This window comes from Oryx dammah, unplaced genomic scaffold, assembly GCF_014754425.2.
Source record: "Oryx dammah isolate SB20612 unplaced genomic scaffold, SCBI_Odam_1.1 HiC_scaffold_18, whole genome shotgun sequence".
In the NCBI taxonomy this organism is placed as follows: Eukaryota; Metazoa; Chordata; class Mammalia; order Artiodactyla; family Bovidae; genus Oryx; species Oryx dammah.
The window spans coordinates 28,877,471-28,890,937 of NW_024070202.1; positions in this window are offsets into that span (position 1 = coordinate 28,877,471).

A 13,467-nucleotide genomic window follows, 5' to 3' on the forward strand; every position below is an offset into this window, starting at 1 on the left:
AGATTAGAAGTGCCATCTGCAGTGAAACTACATGAGAAAATAAACTAGCTTTGGCTCCCTTAGCCATAACCAACACTTATATCAAAGAAGAAATAGATTAGAGGGGCAGTATTGTGTCCACTTCAGAAATCGGATTTTCTTGTCAGAGATTAGGATTTGAACCCTAGCTCCACTGTTACTTCAGCTATAGGACCATTGGTCAGTTCTTTCTCTTGGCTTTAGTTTTCTTATAAAATACAGAAATAAAACTCTCTCTCTCCCTCCTCCTGCCTCCATCTCACACTGCCACTGGGATTGTTTAAGGGCTTCAGTGAGAAAACACATGTAAACAGGGAGTACGTTGCCTGGTGCAGTGGGTCATCAATAAACGTTGGCCAACATGCCTGCATGAGAAACAGGATAAGGGTGCTGACGTGGATTGTCTGCTATCAACTCAGCGTTATACCCACACCCTCCTAAGGTCTGGGAAATTTCATCCCCCAAACTCCCCTTCCCTATTTCATCCTGGATAGAATTTCCCTTTGAGAGAAAGTTGCATGAGGTTTGGACAGCAGAAGAGAAGTTAAGGTCATTATTTTCTGATGTGGTAGCAACCGGACCCATAGGCAGGCATGAGAATCACAGCAGCATCTCAAGCGAGCATGTGAGAGCCACCCACATCACTGCTGCAGCTGGCAGACGTCTTCACAAACTTCCCTAGCTTAGCTTCAGTGCCCTTGATTTTCCATGGCAACTCTCTGTTCTTCCCTCCCCAATTTCTAAGTGAAATTTAGAGACTATCTGGGGGATATATATAGTATGCTTAATTTCCCCAAGTGATCCCAGGCTGACAAGGCTAGTTGTGATCAGGTTCAGAGAACTGCCTGAGAGTGGAACTCACCTGGAATAGGGCAACTGCTCCTGTCCTCCTTTGAGAGGGCTTACGTGTAGATTATTTGAATAATTCTCCTAGACTGTGGTACCAGTGCAGTGCTGGGCACATTGCAGGAACTCCATAGACATTTACTGGAAAGCAGTATGCCTGTTTGACTACTTCTGTTTGCCCTCACCATTCATTCCCCTTCATCTCAAATATGTTCTTTCTTCCTCTCCCACCACTGTGTGTTTAAACAAGAGCCACAATCATCTTAGACCCTACTCTTCTGATCACATTTCATGGTTCCTAGGTTCACCTGGCTAATCAAAGTCTTCCTGAAGAGATTATCAAGTGAAAACAAATAGAAGAGCCTCTTAGTATATCATAATAGCCCAGAAGCTAGCTGTAGTCATTGTTTCAACACGGTGGGGGAAATCTTTCAGAAAGAATGAGATGAACATGGAGATACAGGCCTGAGAGATGGTGACAGAATCCTCCTGCAGTAGTCTCCAATGAGTGGCACAATCCTTACCATTACAGTTTGGTCGTGAAGGATAGTCCATCACCTTTCTTGCCTAATCAAGTTTGAGTTGAGTCTCTCTCATTACACTGAAAGAGTAATGTCTGATATCTTTGCTGGTACCCCAGTAGTTTATGATGCCCCCACTCCTGCCTTCACTGCTGGTTATGTCCTTAACCATCTGCTTTTGGGAGGAGAAAAATTATAGAGGCAAAAGTTAAAGAACTGAGTTAGAAAAGAAAATATGGACACCTATACAGGGAAGGCAGGGAGAGTGCTCCTGAGTGGTCTTCAAAGGCTTAGATGTGAGGCATCAAAATTCCTATTAATTTTTACAAAGTGTTTAAAAACATCCTATTCTGGGTAAAAGAGCCAAGGGCTAATGTTAGGATAACTCTTCAATTTCACATAGTGATTAGTCACCTCATCCTCTGCATTCATGCTAATTTATAATCCTATTGAGTCACATGCTTACCTCATTATATCACAATTATCTACCTAGTACTCATTATGCTTCAATTAGCCTGTAATCTTTAGGAAAGCAGAGGTCTTCAGTTCAGTTCAATTCAGTTCAGTCACTCAGTCGTGTCCGACTCTTTGCAACCCCATGAATCACAGAACGCCAGGCCTCCCCGTCCATCACCAACTCCCAGAGTTCACTCAGACTCGCGTCCAACGAGTCAGTGATGCCATCCAGCCATCTCATCCTCGGTCGTCCCCTTATCCTCCTGCCCCCAATCCCTCCCAGCATCAAAGTCTTTTCCAATGAGTCAAGTCTTTGCATGAAGTGGCCAAAGTACTGGAGTTTCAGCTTTAGCATCGTTCCTTCCAAAGAAATCCCAGGGCTGATCTCCTTCAGAATGGACTGGTTGGATCTCCTCGCAGTCCAAGAGACTCTCAAGAGTCTTCTCCAACACCACAGTTCAAAAGCATCAATTCTTCGGTGCTCAGCTTTCTTCACAGTGCAACTCTCACATCCACAGTGCAACTCTCTACTGGAAAAACCATAGCCTTGACTAGACGGACCTTAGTCAGCAAAGTAATATCTCTGCTTTTGAATATGCTATCTAGGTTGGTCATGACTTTTCTTCCAAGGAGTAAGCATCTTAATTTCATGGCTGCAGTCACCATCTGCAGTGATTTTGGAGCCCCCCAAAATAAAGTCTGACACTATTTCCACTGTTTCTCCACCTATTTCCCATGGAATGATGGGACCGGATGCCATGATCTTAGTTTTCTGAATGTTGAGCTTTAAGCCAACTTTTTCACTCTCCTCTTTCACTTTCATCAAGAGGCTTTTTAGCTCCTCTTCACTTTCTGCCATAAGGGTGGTGTCATCTGCATATCTGAGGTTATTGATATTTCTCCTGGCAATCTTGATTCCAGCTTGTGCTTCTTCCAGCCCAGCATTTCTCATGATGTACTCTGCATATAAGTTAAATAAGCAGGGTGACAATATACAGCCTTGACGTACTCCTTTTCCTATTTGGAGCCAGTCTGTTTTTCCATGTCCAGTTCTAACTGTTGCTTCCTGGCCTGCATACAGATTTCTCAAGAGGCAGGTCAGGTGGTCTGGTATTCCCATCTCTTTCAGAATTTCCCACAGTTTATTGTGATCCACACAGTGAAAGGCTTTGGCATAGTCTTATTTTATCTATATTCACATGTACAGGATCTGGCATATAGCTTACCCTACAGTTGGTGGTCAATAATTCTATGTTGAATGAATAAAATGTTCACACAAAGTATATAACCAAGCAATATCTCTGTTTTGACACAATTTTTAAAAAGGCACCAAATGAAACATTCATTAAAGAAGTATTGGACACATTGTAGTTTAATGAAATAAAGAATTTGGATACTTCCTGGACATTTTGATTATATGAGGAAAAATATATATGCATATACATATGTGTATGTATGAGGTGATTTCTTAATGTCTCTTCCTTATCTCATTCTCTTTCTCCTTTCTGAGTACCAGGTCATATGCTATCAGAGCTGGAGATAATACGATGTAGAAGCTCTCAGTTCTTAAGCCTGACAATAAAATCTAGTGGTAGAAATAGACACACTGACATCAATCTATCTGGCTATCTAACATGCTTAAGAGTTATGTTAAATTGTTAAATTTAATGACTTGAAAGTGGAACAAATATATTGAAAAGAGTACTCAGAGTGACTACTTTGGAATAAGAATAATAGTGATAACAATAGTGTCTAATATTTGTAGTGTTTACCAAGTGCCATGAACTCTGCTAATTACATAAGGTGGCTATACTAGTCTTTACCGACAATAGTCATATGAGGTAGATATAAATTATCATATATTTTGAAAATGAAGAAAATTATGCTCAAAGGTGTTCAGTAGTTTCCCAGGTCATATAGCTAACATGTGGTACACCCAACAGTCAAATCCAGGTGTCTGTCTGCAGGGCCAGAATTCTTCCCTAAAATAGAGAATTGGTATTCAAGAACCACACTGGACAATGAGGAAGACCATACAGTTATCACTGTATGGAAACATTGATGGAAAAATCATGTTACCATGGAGTGTAGGCTGTAAGGATGTAGCAGAAGCCTGGGATGGCAACTATGCATTCAAGAGAGTTGCAGATGAGATTTAAATACAGTAAAGGTGATCTTAGCAGGTAAGGCAAAGATTCACAAGGTCAGAGGTGGAAAAAAAGGCTTCAATAAATATTTAGCTGAAAAGCAGCATAAATATGCAGCTATAAAATGAATGATAATCTTCAATAGGTCAGATCTGAGAGCTTCCAACGTTAAAATAAGAAAAAACTCTTTAATCCACTTTGAAATTTGTAAAACTCTAGGACAATAAACTTAGAAATATACGTACTAGCAACAAGGTTACTCCATTTAAGCTATAACAGCTAAGAGTCAGGAAGATACAATTCATTGAGGAAAATTGGAGTTCGATTGTCAAAGAAAGTGATGCTAGAAAGGACACAATAAAAGCAGGTGTTTATTTCATGTAGCATTTGAAATATGTCTGAATTTTGTCCTGAATATTTAGCTAGAGTTTTGTATCTACATCTGCTCCTCAGAACTTTGCCTTCACTACCCTTTTCTTTCTACCTTGGGTTTTGTATGTGCTTTGTCACTACTGGCTTTAATATAGGAGATCAGTCTTTATAGGAGATGAGGTGTTGTGGTCCAAAGAATTCCAGATTAAGAGTCCTGAATTCCAGGCAAGACTCTACAGATGCTTTGATGTGACTACGGTTTGCGAAACATCAATTGAATTTATTCTAAATCAAAAGAGATAGGTGGCTCCAAGGACCTGTTCAGTTCTAAAATTCTATTACCCTTTGCTGGTCCTCATCCCTTAAATTGTAAAATCCCTTTCTTAAGGCACTAGTCCTCCAAACCATCCTGAGTTGGTGCTTCTTTTTCCTATACACATTGACATATAAACCTGTGGTCTCTGCCAATAGGTTTTGTCATGGTTGCAGCGTTTTTTTTAAATTTTAGCATTAATGTGTCAAGTTGGCTCTGAATTATTTTTAAGTGCTTTGAACATTGTCAGTTCAGTTCAGGCGCTCAGTCGTGTCCAACTCTTTGTGACCCCATGAACCACAGCACGCCAGGCCTCCCTGTATACTGTGACAAATATGTATTAAAGACTCAATACATAATAGTTTAAAACTGCTGATTAGAAACTGCTACACCACTGATTAGAAACTGCTACACCACTTCGTTGTCTCTTATGATGACAAATGAAAGTAATCCACCTCTAAGAATTCTTTTGACATTAGAAATTATTTAGTACTCTTTTATTTTACAGAGGAGTAAATTGAAATAAGGGCAAGTTAAGATTCTTGCCTGGGCCACAACTCATTTTCTTCTGATTTTAAACCTGTGTTTCTTTGATATATGCCACATAACTGAAATTAGTGGTCGAGCAAGCTGATTTTTCTCCTAAGAGCCCATCCAATTTATTCATCTGTCATATGTTTCGTACTTACTATGTATTAGGCTCTGTGCTTGACAAAGGCAATAGAAAAGTAGAATCCAGCGGTTGCTATAAACTGGCTTATGAAGTGGTGGTGGAAAGCACAAAACAGAAAAATGGCAATAACAATGTAGTGTGAGAAGTAGGTGATGTCTCATACTTTTGGACAACAGCAGGTGGTCAGCTTGACCAAAAACAGGAGCCTCAAGAAGAATCTACATAAGTTATTCTTTTATAAAATAATTAAATATACATACTTAAAAGAAACTTACAGTTAATCACAAAGTAAAGATGGATTAAAAAAAAAAAAGAGGTGACAATAATAAAAAGCCTGAAAGAACAGGATCAATCCCAGAAGGAAGGAAAATGAGGAAGAGAACATGAAAATAGCTTGACCTCTGCTTGCTGGGAAGCAGGAGAAAGTCTCTCTGTGGTCCCCTCAGCACAAATCAAGTCAGCCAAGGTGAAAGTCACCTGAAGAAACAGATATAAGTCACTGGGTACGTTTATTTTCCCTACCACAATCCAGAAGGAGGACCAAATAAAGTTAGGATCCCAGAATCCGTGGCTTTGCCTGCATGAGTGATAGCAGGGCATTTTCAGTGGGCCAACTCCAGCACTGTATTTATTTAGTACTGAAATGTAGTGAGAGAACAGAAAATTGGTCAACTTCCAGAATTATGAAATAAAACATTTGGTCACAAAATTAACCAAATGAACAAATGTCTTTTGAGGTTTGCTGTGGTAGCTGCATTTTGCATCAAGCCTACTTTGGGATATATAGCATTTTCATCTTATACTACATCAATGTGCCTCAGTCAATGAACATCATAAATGTCAGAATACATGTGATATTGTATATTATGAAATCCTCATCTTTTCTCTGAAGCCCAACAGAAATCCATACCTGGATCATTATTAAGGAGATTTGCTCTCAACACAAACCATCTCACCAGGGAGATAAGTCTCTAATTTTTTTTTAATTCTCCAAAGCTAATACTAACACACACACTGAACTTCTGTTCACTTAAATTCTGCAAGTTTTCTTTGCAACTGAGGTTGAAATTAGCTGTCCAACTAGACATAATTAGGTTATATTCTGTCAGCTCTTGATTTTGTTGCTTTTCAATAAATAGTTGATAAAAATGGGATGGGTCCACCAACTCTATCAAAATCTCCAGGTTGGGAAGGAATACACTAAGTTAAGTATTCTTTGTCTGCCATTGTGAATTCCAAAGTATAGCTCTGAAGCACAATTTCGAATAAGAACTATAAATCACCATTTCACGATGGCAATAGTAACTTCTTGTTTTGTATAGTAGGAGTATTGCTGTAAGATCAGAAGACCTGTTTATTTGTCCCCTAGATCTAGAACTAACTATACTTTTTGTATTAGACAAGTCAAACCTCCCTGTTTTTCAGATTCTTCCAGTGTAATACAATGTAATGGGCCAGATGGCTTCTATGATTCCTTTATATGATTTTCTGAATGTTGAAAACAAATTTAGTTCATTCAAGGCTTTTATTTAAAGAGAAATCTAGAGACAAAACATGTCTTACCATGAACTCACAGCATCAAATTATTTTTGAGTAGGCTCATAATTGCTATAATAATGATAGCCACAACTATCATTATATAGCATTTATCAAATATCTGCATGCTCACATCACCATGCTAGACACTAAAAACTATATATGTTAAAAAAAAAAAAAAAAAAGCAGATGTGGTCCTGGCTAGACTCCTAGGAGCATAGTGGATAAAAAGAGAAAATGATTTCCCACATTCAACTGTTCCCTCAAAGGAATTATTCTTCATGTTTTTCCTTCAGCATTATTCATGATGTTTAGTATTCTGTTTACTTTCAAGTTACAAAAGAATAACCAAGAACAGAACTGACAAATTAAGTCAGTCAGTGCCATCTGTAGTTGGAACTCTGACATAAATCCTACCACTTTTTACAGGAAAATTTAATGAAAACTGTTCAGAAGAAAATCAATGAAGCCATCAAATATTGGGTACCTGTTAGATATAGTTTTCAGAAACAGAGGGTGGGGAGTATAAGATGAAAATCAGTACCTTAGTGCATTTATATCCTTAATTCCAGAAATTAGTCATCATCTTCTTAAAATAGTTATAGTTTATACACAGAAATATCAGTGAACACAAGACCTAATGGTTGACATAAACAGAAAATAGTCTACAAGCTGAGCATAGGATGACTGCTATGATCTTTCTGAAGCTCAGCTGTGCCTTGAATCAGGTGGAGACATGGTATATGTTTCCATTTATCTGCATCTTCTTCAAATTCTTTCATCAGTGTCTTACAGTTTTTAACAAACAGAACTTGTAGTTAAATTTATTTCCAAGTGTTTTATTATTTTTGATGCTTTTGTAAATTGGATTATTTTCTTAATTTCCTTTTCAGATAACTCACTGCTAGTATATATAGAAAGGAAACTGAGTTTGATTTTGTATCCTGCAACATACATGAATTTATTAAGTCTAGAAGCTTTTGATGAAGTCTTTAGAATTTTCTATGTACAATATCATGTCATCTTCAAACAGAGACAGCTTTGCTTCTTCCTTTATGATTTGGATGCTTTTTATTTATTTTTCTTGCTTAAGTGCCCTAGCAAGTGCTTAAGTGCGAACTAGAATAAAAGTGGTGAAAGTGGGCACCTTTGTCTTACTCTTGACTGCAGAGGAAAAGCTTTCAGCATGTAACCATTAAGTATGATGTTAACTGTGGGCTTGTCACATATGGCCATTATTATGCCGTATGTGGCATAATTTATGGCAGATTTCTTCTATACCCAGTTTGTTGAGAGTTTTTATTATCAAAGGATGTTGACTTTTGTCAGATAATTTTTCTGTACCTATTTAATTGATCCTGTTTTTTCTCCTTTATCTTATTAATGTTGTGTATCACATTTATTGATTTGATTTATATTGAACCATCCTCTAAGCTTTCAAGTAAACCTTACTTGAGTGTATGTATGATCCTTTTAATGCGGAATTTTGTTTGCTAGTATTTCATTGAGTGTCGTTGCATCTGTGTTCACCAAGAATTTCACCTACAGTTTCCTTTTCTCACAATCTCCTTGTCTGCTTTGGTATCAGAGAAATGCTACTCTCATAAAGTGAGTTTGGAAGTATTCCCTCCCTCCTCTTTGATACTTTTGGAATAATTCGAGAAAAACTAGTATTAATTTTTCTTTAAATGTTTGGTGTAATTTACCAGTAAAGCCATCTGGTTATGAAATTTTCTTTGTTAGGAGACTTTTTGATTACTGCTTACATCTCTTGGTAATCGATCTATTCAGATTTTCTGTTTCTTCATCATTCAGTCTTGGTTGATTGTACGTTTATAGGAATTTATCTCCTTTTCCCAGATTATCCAATTTGTTGAAGTACTGTTATTCTTAGTAACTTCTTGTGATACCTTTGTATTGGTATCAACTGTAATATTGCCTTTTCATTCATAACTTTGACTGCTCTCTTTTTTCTTGTTTAGTGAGCTATAGGTGTGTCAATTATGTTTATCTTTTCAAAAAAAAAAGAAAACAACACCAGTTTCATTGATATTTTCCTTTGTTGTCTCTAGTTCATTTATTAATATGTCAGCTGTAATCTCTATTATGTCCTCCCTTTTGCTAATCTTGAGTTTAGTTTGTTCTTTTTCTAATTCCTTGAAGTGTAAAGTTGGGTTGTTGAGAACTTTGTTTTTCTTTTACATAAGCATTTATTGCTATAAATTTGGTTAAAACTTTGGCTTTTCAGCTTTGGCTGCATCCCATATGGTTTGGTATATTGTATTTTTATCTTTGTTTATCTCAAGATACTTTCTGATTTCCTTTTTCATATCTTTTTTGACCCACTGGTTGTTCAGTTAATGTGCTTGATTTCCACATATTTGTGATTTTTAAAATTTTCCTATTTGATTTCTAGTTTCATATCATTGTGATCAGAAAATATGCTTGGTGTGATTTCAGTCTTCTGAAACTTGTTGAGTTGCTTTGTGGCCTAATATATGATCTATCCTGGAGAATGTTCTGTGGGCACTTGAGAAGAATGTGTATTCTGCTGTGGATGGGTGGCATGTTCTATATGTGTCTGTTGTATCCATTTGATCTATATTGTTATTCAAGTTTGAGGTTCCTTATTAGGTTTCTGTCTGAATGATAAAGTGTAGGGAAAACTGAAGATCCATTTGCAAAGGAATGAAATTGATTTGAAGTGGTGTCACACTGTGGTTTTGATTTATATTTCCCTGTTGATTATTGAGGTTGAGCACATTTTCATGTATATGTTGACCAATTTTATGTCTTCTTTGGAAGAATATCTGTTCAAATCCTTTGTCCATTTTTAATTTTTTTCTTTTTTTGCTGTTGACTTGTATGAATTTTTAATATATTTTGAATATTTGCCTCACCAGATAAGATTTGCAATTTTTTTCTCCCATTTCATAAATTTTATTGTCATTTTCTTCTTTGTTGCCTTTGCTGTGAAGAAGTTTTTAGTTTTATGTAGTCCAACTTTTATTTTTTTGTTTTTGTTTCCTATACATTTATTCTCATCTCTAAAAAATTATTGCCAAGACCATCTTGGTTAAAACAAAATTGTTAGTTGCATATCTTCCCTCTGATCCAGCAATTCCACTCTTACATATTCATTCCAGAGAAGATAAAGCATGCATCTGCATAAAAAACAATGAGGAACAAACAAAAATGTCAAAAGGATTTTTCCCTATTTTTTTTCTAGGAGTTTTATGGTTTTAGGGTTTAAATTTAAGTCCTTAACCAAGTTTGAGTTTTTTTTCTGCATGTCTGATTTCAGATTGAGAGTCCTGTTTCATTCTGTAGGGAAATAAAAAATGCTGCACAGAACATTTTGGCAGTTCCTCAAAAGGCTAAATATAGCATTACATAGGACCCAGTAATTTCACTTGGAATATACCTAAAAGAATTGAAAACAGGGGCTCAGATTTTTGTATGCCAGTTTCCATTGCATACATTCCATTCCATTCCATTGTTTGCAGTACCCAAAAGGTGGAAACAATTCAAGCGTGCATCAGTGGATGAAAGAATAAATAAAATGTTACCACATTTTATTTGGTAACATTTTGGTTACCATATTGTTTATTTATATAAATACAATGAAATATTATTCAGCCATAAAAAGAATGACATTCTGATATATGGTGCAACATGCATGAACCTTCAAAGCATTATGCTAAGTAAAAGAACCCAGACACAAAGGGTCACATACTGTATGATGCCTTGTGTATGAAATATGCATAAAATAGGCAAATGCATATGCATAGAAAGCAAGTCAGCGATTTTCTCAGGACAGTGGGAGAAGACAATGGGAAATGATTACTTAATAGGTACAGGGTGCTCTGTGGTGTTAGAATTTTGGAAACTGAGAGAGATGGTAGTTGAACAACACTGAAAGCATTAAATGCCACTAAATTTAAATGTTACATAAATTATACCACTATAAAAAAAATCTATTGGACTAAACATAAAATTGTTTAGTTTCTTACCAATCTGCAGTTATAAAAATAAAAATTAACTCCAGTTATGAAATAATTACTTTCAATGTCATCTTTCTTTTCCCAAATTTGATTTTGTCTACCATTACTGTTTAATCTGGATCCATATACATACTGAAGGCTTCCCTAGTGGCTCAGATAGTAAAGAATCCACCAGTAATATGGGTTGGGAAGATCCCCTGGAAGAGGACATGGCAACCCACTCCAGTATTCTTGCCTAGAGAATCCCCATGGACAGAGGAGCCTGGCAGGGTACAGCCCATGGGGTCGCAGAGTCAGACATGACTAAGCAAATAAACACACACACAGTATACATACTGTAGCTGAAGTGGGGAGCTAAAAATGTCTTTTTTCTCTTTTATATCTAATGTTCAAGATTTGAAATATTTCAAAAACATACATATGTCTGAATGGGATTCTGAAGTGTTTTGATGTAAGTCACAAGCCACACTCATCATTTCAAGTGGTCTCCTGATGTGAGATGTGAGCCACTGGATATTATTTAAGCATGATTTCCTCATTTTCATACATGTGTCATTTGTGTTTGTACTATATCTGTGTTGCTGCCTAATCAGAGCTCCTGCTATTACTATTGAGTAAAAAATAAGGGAGATCAGGCAGAGAGATTTCATAGAGATATAGTTTTATCACTGTCAAATCCATGAAGATTGCCCAAGGGGCCTCAGCTTTCAGATTCAGCTTCTGTGATTCCTCTGAGTTAAAAGCAGCGTTGAGTTGTTGAAAGGAGACTACTTTGACTGTACTTCAGGTAGGAATTACTTGATGTCAGTAAATTAACTTTGTTTTAGAAAGTCACAGCTCCATCATAATGATTCTAAAGCCATTTAGTTGGACAGCCATATTTTCAAATTAGTACAATGTAATTCAATATTTTGAACACAAACCATGTTGTTGTTATTCCAGTCGTGTTCAACTCTTTGTAACCCCACAGACTACAGCACACCAAGCTTCACTGTCCTTCACCATCTCCCAGATCATGCTCAAATTCATGTCCATTGAATCAGTGATGCCACCCAACCATCTCATCCTCTTTGATCCCCTTCTTCTCCTTCAGTCTTACCCAGCATCAGGTTCTTTTCTGATGAGTTGGCTCTTCACACCATGTGGCCAAAGTACTGGAGCTTCAGTTTCAGCATCAGTCCTCCAATGAATATTCAGGGTGGATTTCCTTTAGAAATGACTGGTTGATCTCCTTGTAGTCCAAGGGACACTCAAGAGTCTTCTCCACCACCATAGTTCAAAAGCATCAGTTCTTTGGTGCTCAGCTTTCTTTATGGTCCCTCTTTCATATCCATACATGACTACTGGAAAAACCATATGGTCAGCTTTGACCATATGGACCTTTGTTGGGGAAGTAATGGCTCTGCTTTTTAATATGCTGTCTAGGTTTGTCATAGCTCCTTCCAAAAAGCAAGCATCTTAATTTCATGGATGCTGTCACCATCTGCAGTGACTTAGGAGCCCAAGAAAATAAATTCTGTCACTGTTTCCTTTGTTTCCCCCATCTATTTGCCATAAAGTGACTGGATGTCATCATCTTAGTTTTTTGAATGTTGAGTTTTAAGCCAGCTTTTTCACTCTTTTCTTTCACCTTCTTAAAGAGGCTCTTTCAGTTCCTCATTACTTTCTGCCATAAAGGTGGTATCATCTGCATATATGAGGTTAATATTTCTCCTGGCAACCTTGATTCCGACTTGTGCTTCATCCAGCCTGGCATTTCTCATGATATACTCTGCATATAAGTTAAATAAGCAGGGTGACAACATAGTCTTGACATACTGCTTTCCCAATTTGGACCCAGTACATTTTTCCATGTCCAGTTCTAACTGTTGCTTCTTAACCTGCATACACATTTCTCAGGAGGCAGGTAAGGTAGTCTGGTATTCCTCTCTTTAAGAATTTCCCACAGTTTGTTGTGATCCGCTCAAAGGCTTTAGCATAGTCAGTGAAGCAGAAGTAGGTATTTTTCTGGCATCCACTTGCTTTTTCTATGATCCATAGATGTTGGCAATTTGATATCTGGTTCCTCTGCCTTTTCTACATCCATCTTCAACATATGGAATTTCTTGTTTCATATACTGTTGAGGCCTATCTTGGAGAATTTTGAGCATTATTTTGCTAGCATGTGAAATGAGTGAAATTGTGTGATAGTTTGAGCATTCTTTAGCATTGCCTATCTTTGGGACTGGAATGAAAACTGACCTTTTCCAGTCCTGTGGCCACTGCTGAATTTTCCACATTTGCTGACATATTGAGTGCAACACTTTCACAGCATCATCTTTTAGGAACTGAAATAGCTTATCTGGAATTCCATCACCTCAACTAGCTTAGTTCATAGTGACACTTCTTAAGGCCCATTTGACTTCACACTGCAAGATGTATGGCTTTAGTTGAGTGATCATACCATTGGGTTTACCTAGGTCAATAAGATCTTTTTTGTATAGTTCTATGTATTCTTGCCACCTCTTCTTAATATCTTTTGCTTCTGTTGGATCCATACCATTTCTGTCCCTTACTGTGCATGAAATGTTCCCTTGGTATC